This window comes from Lynx canadensis, chromosome B1, assembly GCF_007474595.2.
Source record: "Lynx canadensis isolate LIC74 chromosome B1, mLynCan4.pri.v2, whole genome shotgun sequence".
Classification (NCBI taxonomy): Eukaryota; Metazoa; Chordata; class Mammalia; order Carnivora; family Felidae; genus Lynx; species Lynx canadensis.
Genome location: NC_044306.2, coordinates 42,315,686 through 42,335,543, shown reverse-complemented (window position 1 = coordinate 42,335,543; position 19,858 = coordinate 42,315,686). Strand labels below are relative to the sequence as shown.

The window sequence follows — 19,858 nt, the reverse complement described above, 5'->3', positions numbered from 1 at the left end:
TATACTCTGAATTATTTTAATACTGGTAGTGAGGATGGATCTGCGTTGATGGATTTCTATTCTTTAGCTCTAGTTCAATTAGGCCAAAACATAGGTCCGTGATGTCTTATAAATGTATTTTCTGTGGTGCCTGCATTGTTAAGTCTTTATCTCTTTTCCTTAGTTAATCAATTGGCAATATTTAAAAATCAAGGAATTTCACACATACAAAAAAACCCCCACATCCACTGCTCTGACTGTAATGGAGCCTCAATTCCTCATTAGCCTAATTGTCTGGAAGGAAGAAGTAGCAGCAGGGTTTACATTCTCCAGGTCAGTGCGCGGAGCTGGGGGGAGGTTAGGGACTGGGGTGGGGGGAGCATTCCCAATCCTGCCCCATTCCTCAGATTCCTACCTGGTACCTGCAGTCATTTTCCTGTGTGTCTCCAATTTTATGATACTGGTGTGCTTTTAGAAATGATACTCAGTTACCATCAAATAAGATCTATGTCTAAGAAGTGTGTCATGTTACAGTCATTTCTGCAACAGATGATAACTTTGTCTTGAAGATCAGCTTAAATCTTTTCTTGGTGGAGTTTCATAATTGTCAAGCTCTTGGAAGTGCCCGCTGAGGATGTCCTAGTGTTGGAGAAGTGACTAAAGTATGCCAAAGATGGCCAATGGGGCTAAAACAAGCTCTGGTCTCCAGCTTAGAGACCCCTCCAAGGTTCTTCTTCCTTCGTTTGCCGTGCGCGCGAAAACCTCCACAGATATGGAAGCTGACACTACAAATTACCCTGCCCACTTGCATTCTGCGCTCAGATCTTTGGAGAAAAGGTCTCCTCTGAGCCCGCCAGGGTTAAATAAATCTCTGATCCACCAAGATCTCCGAGTGCCGCTTGGATTTTCCGCCAGCGTTCCAGCCTGGTTCTGTAACACTAGCTGGCCAGTTCTCTCAAAGGTTTTGGACTGGGAGAGGAGAAAATGAAAGGAGGAAGAAATTCCCACCAGGGAGAGTTGAGAACAAGGGGCCAAACTCTGGGGAACAGCATGGGATGTCAATGAGACAGGAAAGAAGGAGGATGGACAGAGTATTTCAAAACTGGTGAATTTTTAAAGTTATCCATTCTTTTTTAATTCAAATCATAATTTATAGACTATATCTAAAAGGGCATTTGTTTGAAAGCTCAGGGTCAATTTTGCCTTTCTCTGTAAAGCTTCAAGAAGGCCAACTAAACTCTTAAGAGAGAAGAAAATAGCTACAATTAGCATTTGTATGGGGCTTTTAAAGTTTATAGAGCTCCTTTGCTTACATTAACTCAATTGATCTTCCCAGCGATCTAGTGAGGTAGGGATTATTACCTTTCTATTAAAGATGAAACCACCAAGACTCAAAGCACCTTCTCAGGTGCTCAAGGTCACTTAACTATTAAGTAGTTAGAACCATGTAACCACATCCCAGGCTCCCTCTCTTCCCTGAAGTAGCATTATCAGGGGCATGAAGTCCTATAGAAGTATACACTTAAGTTGCATATTGGACTGGCGGTCATTGAAAGAATAGTAACTTTTGTCTGTGGACCTTTGTAAACATAATTAGCAAATATTTGATTACTTTATTACATTTAACATGATGTTTTGGTTACTACACTTACATATATTTAGAGAGGCTGCTTTCTTTTCTCTGTCCTTCTTTGCCTTGAAGTCTAGTTTATTTCTTTTTCTGTGTTCATTGCATGATAGGGAAAGATATGATAAAATAGGAAGAGAGGGAAAGGTGAGGACCTGAGGTCCCTGGATAGGGAAAAACACATATTTTGGGAACAGTGCTGGGAGCGTCTGCCCACAGTAAACCCCATCCGGCATCAGGTCCCTCTTAAGAATGTAATAGACAGCACCTCAGGTTCCCATCGGGAATTTGACAATCAAAATGAAGAAGGACCATAAGGCAAGATGAGGGCAGAGCACAAGCTAGCATTACCCACCCACAAAGGCTCAGGAAGGATGTGTGTGACATCCCTCAGGCCCCCTGGCTGCCCAAGAAAAAAGGAAAGGACAGAAAACAAATAGTTAAACTGATAGAGTCTCCATCAGTTTATGAATATCTTAGTAAACTACAACAAAAAGCAATCTTATCAATAGCCTAATCTCCAGAAACCTATAGACTCAGTTTCCTGGAGCCCTAATATCACCCTCCCCTCCATAAGTGATGTGGGGAACAAAGGCAAGAAGGAAATGGCAGATAAAATTAAATTTCTTTATAACCTGCAGCCCGTTGACAAATACTTGAGGCAGACAGAGTAAAATGTTTTTCCAGGAACCCCCCACTGTCTTAATGATAATGCTTTGCTAGAAGGTAAAACAACCTTAGCTTGACAGTAGCTAGGCCTTCAGTATCCTATGAGTCTTTAGCATATGAAATTCTCTTTAAGAAACTTGCTCCCAACTTAACCTCCCCCCAGCCCCACAGTATGTAAGGAGTCCTTCCTCACAAAGCCAGTGCAGCTCTTTCTGCCCCTGGATTCTGTTCCTGTGCTTTAATAAAATCACCTTTTTGCACCAAAGACATCTTCAAGAATTCTTTCTTGGCCGTCTCTCCGAAGCCCCATCACCCCAAAACCCCATCAAAAATACCTAACTAAAAAACAGCAAACCATAAAACTTGTGTTACATGAGGGACAGTATGACCAGTCTGACTTTTCATACAATGGAATCGAGCCAATCAGGAATGGACAACCCAACACCTAGAGTTATCCAGCCAGTAAGGGTAGGAGCTGAGAAGGAACAAGGGGGAAGGGAAAGTAGGACTGACCAAAACCTTGTAAAACAAGGACTCTTGACTATTGTTGTGGGTATTCACTTTCTAATGCCCCCAATCTGTAAAGAGAGATTTCATACTATTCTTACTTTCTGATCTTATGCTCTAATAAACTTTTGCTTTCTGCTCATTTTGTGTCCACCTCTTCAGGCTGCGAAGTGTGAGACAATGAATCCTGGGTATTGAGGTAAAAAGAATCCTGCAACAATTGTTAGAGAAAAAGAAAAAAAAAAGGCTGAATCTTGTTGAAAGGGTAAGGCAGACTTTTTTGAGAATTATTGTGTTAGGAGTGCCTGGCTGGCTCAGTTTGTAAAGCATTCAACTCTTGATCTCAGAGTCCTGAGTTCAACACCTAAGTTGGGCATGGAGTCTATTTAAAACAATTTAAAAAAGAAAAAAGGAAAAAAAAAAAGAACTATTGTGATAGGTACAGGACCATAGCAATGGGGTTTTACAGTAGAAGAGATTGGACTCAACTCTGAATATAACAAGGAGAAATGGGAATTTAAAGCCAAGGAGCAGAATTGGGCAGGGGTTGGGGTGTGTGGGAGGAGATGGAGAGTCTAGAGATGGAAAATTACTACAGAGGGCAGGGTAATTCTTTACTAAACTGACCTAATAGGATTCTTGCTGAAGGTAGGTCAAAGTGATCAGACATCACCTGGGGGATGGTGAAGGATGAGACCTTTGATCAGGTATCAGGAGTGGTCAGATTGAGGATGAAAGGTTCTGGCTAAATGAGCATGACAGGATTCTTGCCAAAACTGGACTATTGAGGGCATGTCCAACCACAGGAACTAGGTGAAAACGAGCTCAGATAAGCCTGACTAGAGTTTGGTGAAGGAGAGACTCTTTGTCATCATGTTTATCAAATGAATAGTATATGAGTGGACAATCAGTGGAAACCCTGTTGCCTTCTGGGTGTTACTCCTATTTCTAATGAGCGTGTGTGTGTGTGTGTGTGTGTGTGTGTGTGATTATACATGCATGCATGTGTATTGGGATAGAGGGAGATTGAAACCAAACATCAAGTTTTATAGGCATGTATCCCTTTACGCTGATTAGCATTTGGCCGATAGCTTTTGTTTTCCATGCTAAGTGTTTAGAACTGGCTGCAATTTCTAATGTCCCAGTTAGCATGAAACTCTATAAGTGGAAATTTTGCTTTTATACTTTGTTTGCTATGATGGCATCAAAAAGTGTGGTGAGGATGGGGCTTTGTCTCCCCATCCCCTCCCCCACTCTATAAGCATTCCATTCCTTGAAATGCACAATTGACATTTTTCAATCTTTCATAAATGTATGTATAAACTTTATTTCAAGGCAGGTTCCTAGGTCCCCATTTCCAACTTGCTCTTCTATGGGGTCACAATGCTCTGTAGTCCCCAAAAGGAAGCTCAGAGACATGTGACTATGCATCTTTCCGTAGCTGCTACCACACATCCTAAAAACATCGCTCTCCTTACTTATATGGTAGTGTTGAGGACCTCTCCACAAAATCATGCTTGGATCTGGGAGTATCCCCAGATGTCCTGAGTTTGCCAAAATTGCAGTGTATCTGTGTTGCTGTTTGGGCTACAATTCTTGTCCCTTTCCTCATGTCTCAATGATAAAATCGGCTACCATTTAGCAAGTGTGTACCATGTGCCAAACATTTTGCATATATTATCTCTAATCCTTGTAAAGCCTGTGCAAGATATAATTATCCCCAAGTTACTAATGTCAGAATTTGATTTCAGAAAAGATGGAAAGTTAGTACCAGAACTGGATTTGACTCCAGGTCTACTCAATTCCAAATCATGTGTTTTTCTGAATATTTCACACAGTTGCAGTGTTCTGGCCTTTTTTCTGGCTACAATTAACATCTGGGAACCCAAAGCAATTCATCTGGGGTATAAAGCAGAGAAATCAGCAAATACCTCCTCTCTAGCACTGGGGCTAATTTACTCTGCTTACTGACTGTCCAGACTCAGACCTCGCTACCCCTCCCTGCTTCCTATGAAGCAGCTTCACCCCTTCATGGCCAGGATATCTCCGATTTTCTTACAAGTGCTGGAATTCACTTTAAGGGTCATTGGTTCATCCTTAACTCATTTTGCATTATGATCATTAACCAGTAAGAAAACAGTAATAGGAATCTCTTAGGAGACTTTCATTCACTCATCTTTTATCACATTTGTCCTCATGTGGAAAGATTCCTATCTGTTTCCATGCAATTCCAGATTTTTGAACAGGAATAAGCCCTAAAGATGATGTCTTCTATTCCTTTACTCTGGGGATGATTAAACCAAGGCTTAGTGCAGTGAAATGATTTTATTTACATGTTTCAAGTAGATAGTGAAGGAGGACTGGAACACAGGTTTCCTGGCCCACCACACTGACCTTTCCACCACACCATGCCGAAACCGGAAGACTCCCCTATAACTCATAACTCAGGTGAGTGGTGTTTGCCTCTCTCTGAGCTCCAGCTGAGCCAACAGCCAATGTGGCCATGAGATTTTTCCCAGTCTGAGAGGAAAGCCTGACAAATGATGAGCACTGATCTAGAGCCCACTGTCCTTGATCAAACTGAGAAGTTCCCTGCTGTCAGACAACCTGGTTAGAAACCCAAACAACACAAGGCAGCCAGTCCTGTCAGCTAGAGACAGGCATCCTGCTGGCAAGCTAAATGCTTTGAGGCAGTTACATTTCAACTTGTCTTAACAACAAATGCTCTGAAGCCAAAAAATTTATTGAACCACAAAGAAAACAGTGCAGAACTGTAGTCTACATATTTCCTTCTTTTGTCTTTGGGAAATTTGAAGTTTTGAAATCTAGGGAGAATAAATGACTATAGCTGGGACCCCATGTGGAGGGACAGTTGGGTGGGAGAAGCCGCCCAGTGGCAGAATGTTCTCCCCTGGTCACTGGGGACTTGGGCTGCACTCAGGTAGACTGCTTTTGAACTAGAAATGTTGCAGAGGTCACTTCTCCAGCTTGGGGCTTAACTTCCTCATTGATAAAATGAGTGACATCGGTGAGATCTCTCCAACCCTTCAGAAATAAACCAGAGAAATTCAAATTTTAACCACTAGCTTCCAACTACATTTCATCTTCATTCCCATCTTGCATGTTCTTTGCCCCCCATGACCTCCAGTCTTTGATTCTTTCTTATTATTTAAGGATGTCATTTTCCTAGACTGACCAGCCTACACTGCTCATCAGTATTCTCAGAGCTCTTATCTCCTTGTCCTTCTGCCCCATGAACTTTGTTAGTTGCTAATATTTGTTGGGCTTAGTCTTCTATTCCTGAGAAGCCAAGGTTTCATGGAAAAAAAAAGAGAATTAGCACTACTAACTGGACCTATTCCAAATTTATTATTTTCTTTACAAGAAGATTCTCTGTGCTCCTCAGAAGTTCTCTTAATCATTCCTAGTTGGCTTCCCCAAAATAATAAGACCAAACATTTGTTATTTTTATCAATATCTTGCTTTCACTCATGATTAAAAATTAGATGTCATTTTCTCCAAATACATGAGGAACGTCATCGTACAAAGTCAACAACTATGAATTAAACACTTAGTGTTACCAGGTACTATTCCAGGTTCCAAGGATAAAATGAAATATTTGTCTTCTTTGATTCTAGTAGGAAGAATGTAAACAGACAAATAAATAAAACTGCAAAGAAGTTTCATTGAGTCTTGGTTGAATTCTAAGTTGCTCATATATAGGTCCTGGTTCCATGATGGTGGGTACAGAATAACTATTGGGAAACTGTAAGCCAAGTAATGGTTCCAGAGCTTGTACAGGACTGGGAATTTATGGAGTGTATTAAGTATTGCTAAATGCTATGGAGAAAATAAGGCCGGTAAGAGGGAATAGAAAGTGATGGGGAGGGGTGAGGTATATATTGTATATAATTGTATATAGGATTGTGAGGAATATCTATATTTACAGATGAATTTGAGGCAGATCCTTGGAAGCAGTGAGGATATTAATCATGTAGATAATGAGGGAAAGCATATTTAGAGACAACTATAAGTAAACATATGAGAAATAAAGTTGGTGTGTTTACAGAAGATCAAGAAGGCCAACACATCTGGATTTGAGGGATGAGGGAATGGGGGCTAGAATAAGATACAGAGTCAGAGAAATAACAGAGGGATAGATGATTCAAGACCTTATAAGTGCCTTGAGAAGGACTTATACTTTTATACTGAATAAGATAGGGAATCTCTAGAGAGTTTTGAAATAAAATGAATAAAAGGAATAAAAAGATAGTGTGTTAGTTTTTTTTTTTTTTTTTTTTTTTTTATATGCTGGACTTCTGTTTCTGATTGTTACAGGGTAATTGGCACCAAACCAGCCCTCCCACATAAGCACTCTAAAAATGAACCAAATATATGGAACAGCTATTTTCAGATTTTAGACAAAAGATAGCAGGGGACTGTGATCCTGGAAAGAAAAGAAAAGAATTAAGTGGCCAAATAATTGTCCTGAATTTCTGTCTAGAGCCCCTTTCTCAATAGCAGCTCTGGAATTTGTAGTCCACACAAATCTGGATTCCATATAGGTCCATACAAAAACTGTCACACAGACTGTGATGGTCTTGCAGGATTGAGAACACATACACCGATGTTTGGGGTAGCTGAGGTAGATGCAATTTATAAGGCAGATAATCAGAGAGGAGGAAACTTTGCAGAGAAGAACCTAAGGACACTGATTAGGTGCTCCTTAGGTCTTTGATAACTACTAAGCCTTGCATGTGTAAGGCAAGATTTTATGATCTTGGGTAAACAGTAGGTATTGCAGAGATGTGAGCCAAATAAGGATTCTAAGAGATATTAGAGTTCTGACTGGCCAAAGCAGAGAGATTTGCTGAATTACCCAGGCATTTTGTAGATACTTGAGAAAGGTCACACCCCTGAAATAAGACTACTATAGTCCAATAGGTTTTCTAGATTCTCCCTAGTAAAGCTTTACCAAACTCAAGATAACCAAGATAATACATAACAAAATTAAGCACTCCACAAAGGATGACAACAAAATCTTAACCTTCAACAATTTGGTATTTATGATGCCCAAAGAAAAATAAAAAATACTAAGATCTCATTCATTTTTATGGCTGAGTAATATATATATATATATATATATATATACACGTATATATATATATATATACACGTATATATATGTATATATATATATACGTGTATATATATATGTATATATATATATATTACTCAGCCATAAAAATGAATGAGATCTTAGTATTTTTTATACATATATATATATATTCTTCTTTATTTATTTATGGAGGGACACTTGGGTTGTTTTCATATCTTGGCTATTATAAATAATGCTTCAATAAACATGGAGGTGCAAACAACATGGATGAACCTAGAGGATATAATGCTAAAGTAAAATAAGTCGACAAAGACAAAAACTGTAAGATTTCACTCATATGTGGAATTTAAGAAATAAAACAAATAAACAAAAAAGAGACAAAAAAAGAATGGTTTCTTAAATACAGATAACAAACTGGTAGTTGCCAGAGGGCAGGTGGGTGGGGAATGGGTGACATAGATAAAGAGGATTAAGAGATGGAATCAGAGAGGGCAGACTGAGAGGCTCAGTCAGTTAAGTGGCAGACTTGGGGTCAGGTTATGGTTTTGTGAGTTTGAGCCCCAGACCAGAGCCTGGCATGCTCAGAGCCTGGAGCCTGCTTCAGATTCTGGGTCTCCCTCTGTCTGCCCCTCTGCTGATTGCACCCTGTCTCTCACATGGTCTCAAAAATAAACAAAATTTTTAAAAAAATTTTAAAAAGAGATGGAATCAGAGATTAAATTGTGGAATCTTTGCATTGGACACCTGAAAGTAATATAACATTGTACGCTAATAAATTATATTTCAATATAAATAAATTAATACACAAACAAACATTTGCATACAAAAAATACTATATATGCAAAGAAAAAGTCATCAATAAAAACGGACCTACAGATGACATACCTGCTGACAAACATAGACTTAAGGAGACAAGGATTTTTCAACAGCTACTATACATGTAGTTAAAGATTTAAAGGAAAATATGAGTATAATAGAGAAGAGATGAGCTATCTATCAATAGATACATGGAAACTAAGCCAGAGAAATAGGAACCTTCTAAACTGAAGCATACATAAGAAAAACTATAGGAAAAAATATCAGTGGAGCATTAGTGACTTGTGGGTCATTAAGCTAAATAACTTACATACAATTTAAGTCCCAGAAGCAAAAATTTGTGCAGCAATAATAGCCAAAAACTCTCATATCTGATTACACACACACACACACACACACACACACACACGTGTATGTATGTGTATGTATTCCAACAGATTCAAGAAATCTAAGAAGCATAAATACAAGGAAAACCATCACACTGTTGAAAACAGAAAATAAACAAAAAAAAGAAAATCTTAAAAGCATCAGAGAAAAAAGATGCACATGAAACAATAATAAGAATATTTGCTTACTTTTCAGTAGAAACAATGCAAATGGATGGAGAATGAGGTGCTATTGTCAAAGTAATGAAATAATTTTTAAAAGTCCATCAACTTGGAGTTCTATAACTAGATGAAATAACCTTCAAAAATCAAAGCAAAATTAAAACAATGTCAGACAAAAGTTGAGAAAATTTATCGTTATGGATCTAGCACAAGAACTATTAAAAGAAAGTTATCAATTAACAATGAATTTGACAATTATAGGACACCCGCAAGAACTGAACCACTACCTCGATCTATATTCAAAAATTAACTCAAATGGATTAAAGCCCTATGTGTAAAAGTTCAATGTATAAAATTCTTAATAGAAAATTTAGGTGCATATCTTCATATTCTTGAATTAAGTAATGTCTTATTAGATATGATACCAAAAGTACAAATAAAAAAATAGATAAATTGAACTATATCAAAATTTCTTTATAAAGGTTTATACTTTAAAGGAATACAATTAAGAAACTTCAAAGATACCCTAGGAAGTGGAAGAAAATATTTCAAATCATATATTTGTTAAAAGCCCAGTATCCAAAATAATCTAAGGCAGTGTTACAGTTCAACAACAAAAAGAACACTAAACCAATTAAAAAATGGAAAAATTATCTGGATAGATCTTTCTCCAAAGAAAATATACAAATTAGTAATAAGTATATGAAAAAAATGTTCAACATTAGTCATTAGGGAAATGCAAATCAAAACCACAAGGAGATTCCATTTTATACTCACTAGAATAATTAAAATTTAAAAAGATAGGCAGTAACAAGTAATAACAAAGATGCTAGTAATTTGGAAGCCTCATTAATTGCTGTTTGGAATGTAAAATGATATAGACACTTTGGAAAACAGTCTGAAAATTCCTAAAAATGCTAATTATAGAATGACCACATGACAGCAATTTCACTGCTAGGTATATGTCCAACAGAAATGAAATCATATATCTGCACCAAAACTTGGACATGAATGTTTATAACAACATTACTCGTAATAGCCAAAGAGTAAAAATAACCCAAATATTCATCAACTGATGAATGGATAACATTTGGCACATGCATACGATGGAATATTATTCGGCTATTAAAAGGAATGAGTATTGCTACATGCCACAACATGAATAAACCTTGTAAACTTTAAGCCACTTACAAACGACATAGTTTTTATTTCATTTATATTAAATATCTACAATAGGCAAATATAGAGAGACCAAAAGTCAATTAGTGTTTGCCTAGGACTGGAGTTAGAAATGCAAGAATGGGAATTGACTGCTAACAGGTATAACCTTTCTTTTGGGGGTAAAGAAAAAGTTACAAAATTAGATTTTAGTGATTATTGTATAACTGTGAATATATCAAAAGCCACTGAACTGTATACTTTATATGGATATATTATATGATATATCTCAATAAAGTGTTAACAATTTTGTGGATACCATTGAAGCATGTTTAGAGAGAAACTTACACCTTTAGATTCTTGTATTAAAATAAGGGAGTTTAAAGTCAGTGATGTTAAATTTCACCTAAAAAGCTAAGAAAAGAAGAACAAATTAAACTCAAAACAAGTAAAAGTAAAGGAAATAAAGAGTAGTTTAAATATTAATAAAACAGAAAATGGACAAAAGTTAGAGAAAACTTAATGAAACAAAATCACTTTATTGAAATAATAATGAAATGGATAAAGCCTTATTTAGAATGATTATGGAAAAAAGTAAGATGCAGTGAATTGTTAATATCAAAATGAAAGAGGCTACCTAACCAAAGATCTTTCACACATTACACAATAATATGAAAATATAAACAACTTTATACTGATAAATTTAACAACATAAAGAAATAGACACATTTCTTGAATGATACACAAATTTCCAAAACTCACACAAAAAGAAAAAAAAAATCTGAGTAGCACTGTATCTATTGAAAAAATTGAATTTATAATTACAGGCTTTCTCATTAAGAACATTACAGGTCCAGATAATTCATTTCATTGGTGAGTTCTATGAAGTATTCCAAATTCTTTAAAAAAAATAATAGAGGAAAGAACACTTTCCAACCAATTTTCAAAGGTCAGAACTTCTCTGATACCTCATCCCAATGTAGACATTACAAGAAAAGAACACTATGGCCTAATATTACTGATAAACACAGTAAACCAGAATTAGTCACCTATCATATTAAAAATAATGTGATATTCTCAATGGATGCAAAAGAGTGTTTGACATTACTATGGAAAGAGTTGTGTCTCCCCAAAATTCATCTTTTGAAGTTCTAAAACGCCCAATGTGACTGTATTTGGAGATAGGACCTTTAAGAAAGTAACCAAGGTTAAATAAGGGTAAAACCCCAATCCAATGGGATTAGTATCCTTATATGAACAGACATCAGAGAGCTTTCTTTCTCTCTCTTCACTATGTGAGGACAAGAAAGAAGGTGGTTGTAAGCAAGCCAGGATAAGAACCCTCCCTAGGAACTTACCCTGCCAGACCTTGATCTGGGACTTCAGAACTGTGAGAAAATAAATTTCTGTCATTTAAGCCTGTGGTATATGGCTTGAATATACCATAAGTTTATGGTATTTTCTTATGCAGCCTGGGTGATAAGACATTATTCAATATCACTTCACAATAAAAAAATTCTGAGCAAAGTATGGATAGAAGGAAAACTCTTAAATTTAATAAAAAGTTTCTCTGAAAAACCTGCATCTCATAATTTTATACTTAACAGTAAAATGCAGAACTCTTTCCTTCCTAAAATTGGTCACAGTGGAAGTTGTCCAGTCTCACCAATTCTATCCTTCATTGTATTAGAGATACTAGTCAGTGCAATAAAACAAGGAGAAAGGTGGGGGGAGGTATACATATTGGGAAAGAACAGTTAAGACTCTATATATTGGCAGGCATTGGGTTACATACACAGAAAATCCTGAAGTTCTGTTGTTCTAAAAACTCACTAGTATAAATGATTGAATTAATCTAGGTCACAAGACAGAAATTCAGTAAAGTAAAACCTATTGTATATGTACGTGCTAGCAACAAATGATGGAAAATAATTTTAAAATTATTTTTAAAACATCATTCATAAAAACATCAAAAAAATAAATGCTTAGGAATTAATAAAACCTGTTGACTGAATACTACATTATAATACAATGTTAAGGGAAATAAATGATGACTAAATAAAAGGAAAGACTATATTAGTAAGGTGACAATTCTCCCTAAATCTATCTGTAGATTCAACACAACTTTTGTGTGTTGTATAAATAGAAATTCCATTCCAAAAAATTTTTTTTGAAAATTAAAAAGACCTAAAATGGGCAAAATCTTGGAAAAGAAGAATGAATGTGGAGTATTTAACTGCCTGACTTAGACTTAATATAAAGCTAGCATTATTAAGACAGATATTGTTGATGTTAAGAGAGACATAGGTCAGTGAAACAGAATAGTGAGCTGAGTTACAGACCCACATGTATATGGTCAATTTTTGAGAAAAGTACAAAGGTAATTCAAGAGATAGTATTATATATTTTTAGATTGGCCAAAACCCAGAACACTGACAATACCAAATACTAGTGAGAATGTGGGTACAACAGGGATTCTCATTCATTGCTAATGAGAATGCAAAATAGTACAATTACTTTGAAGGGCAGTTGAGAATTTCTTACAAAACTGAAATACTATTACCGTACGATCCAGCAATTGTGCTCCCTGGCATTTACTCAAAGGAGTTAAAAAACTATGTGCACACAAAACCTGCATATGGATATTTATAGCATCTTTATTCAGAACAGGCAAAATATGGAAGAAACCAAGATATCCTTCAACAGGTGAGTGGATAAATAAACTATGACCTCCAAACAATGGAACACTATTCAGCACTAAAAAGAAATGATCAAGACATAGAAGGACCTTAACTGCATGTTACTAAGTGATAGAAACCAATCAGAAAAGGCTATATACTGTATGATTTCATCTATATGACATTCTGGAAAAGGAAAAACTAAAGACACAGTACAAATATCAATGGCTGCCAGGGGCTGGGGGAAGTATCTTCCTTGATTCTACATCCTCACCAGCATTTGGTGTTGTCAGTATTTGGGATTTGGGCCATTCTAATAGGTATATGTAGTATTATCTCGTTGTTCTGTTTTGTATTTCCTTGATGACATATGGTGTGGGGCATCTTTTTTTTTTTTTTTTTAATTTTTTTTTTTCAACGTTTATTTATTTTTGGGACAGAGAGAGACAGAGCATGAACGGGGGAGGGGCAGAGAGAGAGGGAGACACAGAATCGGAAACAGGCTCCAGGCTCTGAGCCATCAGCCCAGAGCCCGACACGGGGCTCGAACTCACGGACCGCGAGATCGTGACCTGGCTGAAGTCGGACGCTTAACCGACTGCGCCACCCAGGCGCCCCATGGGGCATCTTTTCATGTGTATATTTTCCACCTGTGTATCTTCTTTGGTTAGAGTCAAAGTCCTTGGCCCATCTTTTAATCAGTTTTTTTTTTTTTTGTTTTGTTTTCTTATTGTTGGGTTTTAAGAGTTCTTTGTATATTTCTGATACAGTCTTTTATCAGATGTGGTTTTTGCAAATATTTTCTCCCCCAGTTGGTGGCTTGTTTTCTCAATCTCTTGACACTGCCTTTCACACAGTAGAAGCGTTTAATTTTAATGAAATCTAGTTTATCCATTATTTTTTCATGGATTTTATCTTTCACCTTGTGTCTAAAAAGTCACTGTCAAAAAATATTTTAAAAAACTAAAAAAATAAAGTCACTGTCATACCCAACATCACCTAGATTTTCTCCTATGTCATCTTCTAGGAATTTTGTAGTTTCATGTTTTATATTTAAGTCTGTGATCCATATGGAGTTAAACAATGTCATTTTACCAGTGGACAAGTTGGATAAAAATATCATAGAAGTAATTACTTCCTATGTTTAGAAATAGTATCTATATGTAAACTATGGATCAAGTAGAAAATCAAACTGAAAAATAATAATGCTATATGTCCAAATTTATAATATATTGTAAAAGCAAAATCCAGAGAAATGTTTGTAGTTTAAAGTATTTTTATTGAGAAATATGAATGGTAAAAAAGATAGTAAATGTTCAATTTAATATGTTAGAAAAAAGACAAAAAAGCAGAAAAAATCCCTCAAAGTGGAAAGAAAGGAAGCGATAAAGATGAGAGCAGAAATAAATAAAATAGAAACCAGTTACAGTAGAGTAGAAAGAGACACAGAGCCCAAAGGTCAGTCTCTGAGAAGAAAGAAAGCAAGAAAGCAAGGAAGCAAGAAAAAGAAAGAAACATTGGCTAATATGACTAAGAAAACAAAAGGCACAAATTTGGAATTTAGGACTTTAAAGGAAGGTGTCATTATGGAAACAGCAGAAATTTAAAAGAAAAGTAATAATAATAATTGAATAATGTAAGTTAATAATTTTGAACAGAAATAAAATACACACACTATATGAAAAAATGATCTAATCAAAACTGACTTAACTAATGGTTCCATAAAAACTATATATATTTAATTCTGAGTTAAGATTACTTACACTAAGAAAATATCACATCTAAGCAATATTGTCAAATGCTACCTTCAAGGAACATATTCCAACCCTATAACAATTCTTCCAGAGGGAAGGAGGGAATAATCTCAATCTCATTTTGTGAGATTCTTATAGTCATAAAGCAAACCAGACAAGGACAGTATAAAGGAAAGAAAATTGGAGGCCTATTTCATTCATGAACATAGGTGTAAATGTCCTAAGCAAAACATTAGCAAACCTGATCCAGCAATGTTTAAAAGAAATAATGCATCATGACCAAGTTGGGTTTATCCCAGTAATGTAAAGTTGAATCATATTAGAAAATCTATCCATAAAATTCCTTACATTAATAGATAAAAAGAGTAAAACAAAATATCTCAACTGGAGCCAAAAAATTATTTGATTGAGTGCTACATGCATTAAAGATTAAAAAAAACAAAACAAAAAAAAACAAAAAAAAAAAAAACAAAAAAAACTATCAGGGAACCTTGAATAGAAAAAGCAAAAAGAAAGAAACTGCCTTAACCTAATAAAGCCTTAAATTAAAAAAGCAATAGCAAAAGCCATATTTCATTTTAAACTGTTTAAAACAGTCCCTTTAAAGACAGGAAAGAAAGCTTGGGTCTTGCAATACTCTGGTCAACATGAGGGTCACTCAGCTTAAAACCCAGTCTCCACTGCCTTTGGGCTAGAATTCTAGCACAGGGGTCTCTGGTTGACATGGGCTCTCATGGATTTACCCTCTCACTCTTGGGTGCCTCAGACCTTCCTCTATGACTCTCCTCAATTTTCCTCCTACCAGCTGAACCCAAGTACTTTACCGCTCTGGGTTCTCAGTGATGTTCAAGGGCAGTCAGGGAGGACTGTTCATCCCCGCCAGAAGATGGTTTCTTTCTCTCTGCACACCCACCCTCTACAACTGTTCTGAGGGGTCACAACTGTGTGCCCTCTCACGCATACCTTCGTGCCCTGCCCTTCCGTCCCCTCCCCTCCCCTCCCCAAGCTCCCACACCAAGAATCTACCACATCCTTCTGAAAGGATGTTTGAAAGAGTCTCGGGGGTGGATGTATAAACGGACCGTGGAGGTAGTTCCCAAAGGTGTGTCCCAATATCTATTGACTATTAAGCAAAGTCTCATGTATAATAAATATATAGCCTCCCAAGGTGACTGAAAAATAGTATTTATTTGGCTGTTTATTTTCCAGCAGGTTTATTTTTAAAAACAATTCACAATTCCCACAAAGCTATATCCACATAGAAGAAATTTCTCTTGCTTCTTAATGCTTACAGTACTTTGTCTATTTTATCAATGCCTTACTGACAACCCTGATCACTTTTGACCTTTTATTATAAATGTTTTGTTTCTAAGTCTTATCTCTCCTGTTAGGCACTAAGTTCTCTAGTTAATCTACCTTTACACATTTCAAATAACCTTACCAAACATGGCCAACATTCAAATCACGTTGACATGAAAACTAATAAAACAACAGATAACATATATTGGATACTTAATATGTTTTATGTGCCGTGATAAGCACATTACCTCTATTACACACAAGCACACCATTTTAGGTGGATACTATTAGCACCCCCCACTATACTGATGAGGCAAAAGACACCCAGAAAGGTTAAAAAGCAACCTTCCCCGAGGTGGCATGACTGTAATGATCAAAAACAGTATTTCTACAGCAGAAGCTATCACACAGCAGTAAGCTTAACTCCTATGCTATTTTGTGTCCCTAGCAATGGTCCTATAAGGGATAGCAGTGTGTATGGCAAAGCCCCCAGCCTTGAGATCATGAATTTCAAATAAAAAAGGAAAAAAAACAACTGAATCCTTCATCTAGTTCTGCCACATAAGGCATATTTGGGAAATCACTTAGTCTTCCAAACTTTAAAATGAGGGATATTTAGGCCAGCTTGAAAGTTTCTTTCCCCCATGGTTCTATGTGCTACCCACCTTGTTTACCCATAATTTCTCCAGCACAAACACACTCTTGCAGAGATTCCACACTGTCCTTCATGCACGCTCTAGTTAATTGTACCTCCATCCCTTTTCGCTGTGTCTTCCCATTTTGGAACACCTTGTTTCTTTCTCTTGGCCCCCCATTTCCATTCTCCTTTAAGATGCCATCTCAGCTCTATTTTTTCCTATGAAGGACACAACAGCCTACGTAAGTCATCATTTGCCCTCAAGGATGTAGCACTTTCCATTTTCTATTGCTCTCTAGTTGTTTGCTGCATGCTGTTTTGTGTTGGCATCTAAAGTGTAAGGTCCTTAAGTTTGCAAACTATGAATTTTGCTTTTTGTTTTGTTTTGCTTTATGTTCTACAGCATGCACCACAATCATGGACATAGTATAAGAGCTCATTCACATTTGATTGTTTTTTTTTTTTTTTAGAAAAAAATCTGCTGCTTATTTAAGGGGAAACTCAGTGGGAAAATTCAGAGTTTACAGTATCAGTTAGAAGTTTTGATACTGTATACTTCAAGGCCAAGATATATCAGGAGTCTGAGTTAAAGTGAATTGTATTGAAGTCACGACCTAGAGAGCAGACCTCGGTCAATGTCTTCTGTTGACAAAGTGAATGATATAAAACTAAAAGAGATGAATGCTTATCAAAATCAGCAGTCCTGAAAAGAAAGTTGGCTTAAAGAAAATACACATGCATGCACATGCGCGCGCGCGCGCACACACACACACGCCAACTTATAAAAGGAAAACTAGAGGGAAATTACAGTAAATTAAATTATTAAAATCATAGTACAAGTAGTGATAAGCACAAATTTCTTTTGCAAACATAGTTTATGTAGAGAAAAGATTGACAGCCCGGGCTGTCGCAAAGAGCTGGTTCTTGGGTCATTTCCTCTGTAGTCATGTCTGGTTGGATACTGGCCCATGATTCATAATCACCTCTCAAAGGACAATCATTTCCACCTCATCTTCTCCATAACTTATTCTGGGCAGATAAACACACTTTTGCTTCACCACGAAAATTGAAACCAAGAAAAAGAACTTTCTCCATTACGTGGCTCTGTTTCCCCTCTTGCCTCCTCAGAGACATTCCCTCTTTCAATTATCCTCAGATTATCTTCGATTTCTCAGCTATATTTACCTCTCCCACCCTGCTTTCTCTCCTAACAGCATTCAAAGAGTTTCAAAGCCTCTCCTTTCTTAGCGAAAAGAAGTTCCTCCATCCTGTATCCCATTTCTCTTATTCTACCTCTTCTGAGCTTCATTGTCAAAATGAATAAAAAATTTAGCTAAAATTTGCTTTATCTCTCTCTGTCTTTACTCCCCCTTATCTAATTAACCAGTTGCAATCTGACTCATGACATCAACACTCCCCTGAAACAGTAAATAGCACTCTCAAGGTCAATAAAAACCTCTTCTTTGGTCAAATTCCATGGGTGGGGGAAGGAGCTTTGGTTTCAGGTACTCTAAGATGTGAATTCCAGCTCCTTCTAGGCTATTTGACCTTCTGGGGTTACCTCATTGTAAGCCTTATTTCCATCTATGTAAAATGAATACAGGAAATGCTTCATCAGAAGACTGTCATGAGGGAATACGTATAATGAATTTAGCTCAGGTCCTAATATGCTGTCATTTACTGAAAGCTTGCTATTGTTGATGTCTGTAGCTTTGATCCCATTGGTGCTTTCCTCCTTGACCTTCTATTTTCCCTCAATGTCTAGTGCTGTGAGTTGTTCCTGCAGTGTTAGTCACGTACTTCCCTGATGAGTTTTGAAAATATGAGAAATATAATAGGAATCAAATCAGAATCAATACATTAGGTTTACTGCGGGAAAACTATTGGAGGCTTTACTTATGGCTAACATGAGATTTTCACTACTTTCTTCAAGGTCCCAAAGTTTGAACTCACATGAAATCGTAGCTCCCTCTGTCTCAGCCAGTTAACGGTTTATAATTGCAGACCCCTCCCCCTCTTGCTTCTGCCTCATCACAGGCAGCTTGACCAAGGTAGGATGGAGAGAAGACACTTGGCCTGTGGTCATGTCAATCCTGAGAAAGAGACAAAGTCCAGAAAGGCTGAGATGGGCTTACTTTTGCCAATCTCACCAACAGAACAATGAGTAAGGGTGTAGAGGTTCCTGTCTTAGAGGAAAAAGGAGGCCAGGAGAGGAACAAAGCAGTGCATCCCATCATATTCTGCTGGTTTTCTTCCTCCTTTGCTGGCCAGCCCCTTCAGCTTCTCTTCCTCTTTTGTCTGTTAAACATCAGTCTTCTTTAGGAATTCGCTCAGGCCCTCTCCTCATTTCTGGGTGCATGCAGTCTTCATGTTTAATCTCACACACCCTGTGGTTCCAATGATCACAAGTGTTCTGATGACTCCAAAAACTACATTTCTATTTCTGTGTAACAAATTTATTTATTCATTAAAGTGACACAATTTATTAGCGGTTTCTTGGCTCAGAATTCTGGACGTGGCTTAGCTGGGTCCCATTGACACAAAATGACACACAAACCTTTTAGAATTTCTTTAAAAAACAAAAAAGAAAAAAGGGAAGAGAGTCTTATTCCAGCCAGAGTGAGGACAGCTGCCCAGGATACACAATCTTCACAAAGAAGAGAGTGCTGCACAGAAGGAGAGTTTAATACAGGGTTATAGATGGCTTTGTTGTTGTTGTTGTTGTTACATCAAGAAGTTACAAACCATCATGACAAAGGACATATCAAAAATTACAAGTTTTATCGTATGCTTTTAGTATGTGCAAGGTTGCAGGTTCGGAGCTATGGGACTAGGACTTGGGGAGATTTTTACTCTTTAGTTTGAACTGTTTCCTATAGGTTATTTGCTAATGAAGCCAATGTACAATGTGTGCTCCCAGCATAGGGTACCTCGGTGGCTCATTCGGTTAAGCCTCCGACTTTGGCTCAGGTCATGATCTCACGGTTCATGAGTTCTAACCCCTGTGCTGACAGCTCAGAGCCTGGAGCCTGCTTCAGATTCTGTGCCTCCCTCTCTCTCTGCCCCT

General features: G+C 37.0%; 1 long non-coding RNA gene across 4 annotated transcripts in view; it reads right to left on the bottom strand.

Annotated features, from left to right (window-relative positions):
* The window catches only part of LOC115511980, a 105,400-nt gene that overhangs the window by 16,422 nt on the left and 69,120 nt on the right, over positions 1 to 19,858 (bottom strand). For 2 of the 4 annotated variants that reach the window (XR_003968251.1, XR_003968250.1), the window contains 2 exons: positions 18,745 to 19,457; positions 9,293 to 9,402 (listed from right to left, as the gene is read on the bottom strand). This is a non-coding gene — a long non-coding RNA (uncharacterized LOC115511980). The remainder of the gene's footprint in view (positions 1 to 9,292; positions 9,403 to 18,744; positions 19,458 to 19,858) is intronic. The other 2 variants (XR_003968253.1, XR_003968252.1) reach the window with 1 other exon arrangement.